The sequence below is a fragment of the Phascolarctos cinereus genome, unplaced genomic scaffold (genome assembly GCF_003287225.1).
Source record: "Phascolarctos cinereus isolate Bilbo 61053 unplaced genomic scaffold, phaCin_HiC Scaffold_4;HRSCAF=312, whole genome shotgun sequence".
Lineage (NCBI taxonomy): Eukaryota > Metazoa > Chordata > Mammalia > Diprotodontia > Phascolarctidae > Phascolarctos > Phascolarctos cinereus.
The window spans coordinates 160,731,252-160,733,160 of NW_027555847.1; positions in this window are offsets into that span (position 1 = coordinate 160,731,252).

A 1,909-nucleotide genomic window follows, 5' to 3' on the forward strand; every position below is an offset into this window, starting at 1 on the left:
TCCTCAAAAACTGGTAGAATCTCTAATAAAGGATTTAAACAGAACATTTAGACAATTAGAACAGGCAACATAGTTTCTATAAGGGGAAAACAAGCCTAAATAATCTACTGGAGTTCTTCTGGTGGGAGGAGGGGAGGCACAGGAATAAATATGCAGATGACATAATTCTCCTTTGATGACTCTTAAAAAAAAGTCTCTGATAAAGTTCCACACTAAAAACTAGTTACTAATTGAAATCATCATAGGGCCAGTTTGTTGTTTTTGTTTCTTTTTTTTTCAAGAGCAAGGAGCAGGGGGCAGCTAGGTGGTGCAGTAGACAGAGCACCAGCCCTGGAGTCAGGAGGACCTCAGTTCAAGTTTGGCCTCTGACACTTGACACGTACTAGCTGTGTGATCCTGGGCAAGTCACTTAACCTCACTGCCTAGCCAAAAAAAGAAAAGAGCAAGGAGCAGGCATATAATCTGGAAAAAAAAAGGGAGGGGGGATTGGAGTCAGCAGAGACTATATGGGGAATGTAAAGGGTGGGGATCACCAAGTATGAGGTAGGCCCAGTTTTAATTTTCTGAATGTCCAAGAGGAGGGAACGCATAGTGAAATATCCAAGTACACAAATAAAATGCAGCTCTTATAACAGGCAGATGGAAAATAAATGGCAGGAATGTATTATGGGGCTTCAGGAGGGAACATAAAAACAGCAGGTGAACCTCAGTGTGGACAACCATAGGACAACGTAAAAATGTTCTCAACTCACATAAATCAAGTGAAAACTCAAGAAAGACATCTAGGAATCATCACAGACTACATCCAAAAGACATTGGCCCAAGTTGATGCTTCAGCCAATGGCTTTGGGGTTTTTGAAATTGGCATCATGGAGGACAACCAATCACTCCCTCCTATGAGGGAGGTGCCTTGGTACCTTTAAGTGAACAGAATTCTGAGTGGAACATGCTTTGGAATTGGAAATGGGAGCTCCACTACATCTAAATGACAGGTGTTGGTTCCCATGAACTGGAGCAACAGCTCCTACATGGCAGGAGAATTGTCAGGAGTAAGGGTAAGATGGGTAGGGGCTAAAAGACAAAGTTGATGATTCTAGGGCAGTTCTTAACATTTTTTTGTATCATAAACACATTTGACAGTCTGCTAAAGTCTGTGAACTTCTCTGATTAATGCTTTTAAATTCCTAAAATAAAAATATGAATGATTATAAAGGAAACCAAGTATACTGAAATAAAGTTATCAGTTTCTTTTTGGTGAAACAATCCAGGTTAAATGACTCGCCCAGGGTCACACAGCTAGTAAGTGTTAAGTGTCTGAAACTGGATTTGAACTCAGGTCCTCCTGACTCCAAGGTCAGAGCTCTATCCACTGCTATCCACTCTATCCACCTAGCTGCCCCCAAAATATTTTTTAAAAAACAAGTTCACAAAATATGTTTACTAGGAATGTATATGTATAGCCTATATCAGACTGCATGCTGTCTTGGAGAGAGAGATAAGGAGGGAGGGGGAGAAAAATTTAAAACTCAAATGCTTATAGAAGTGATTGTTGATAATTCAAAATAAATTAATTTTTTAAAAAACAGAGGGGGGGGAGGGGAGGAGAAACAAGTTCACAGACCCCAGGTTAAGAACCCTTGCTCTAGGGTAAGACATAGGAAAGCAGCTAGAGGGGGAAGATGGGATATTGTGAGGGACAGGATGCTCAGGGTATGGGACTTCCTCTTGGTATCATACCTTGCAGTATCTCAGTCCCAACTCACCCTTTCTTTCTTTCTTTCTGCTGGCTCCATGAAGTGGCTTCCCCGCCGCTATGTGTCCCCAGTGCCACAGTTACCTATTGCTTCTGACATGCAACTTCTTTTCCCTAGATCTCCTGTCTCTGAAGTATGCACAACACCCCTTCTGG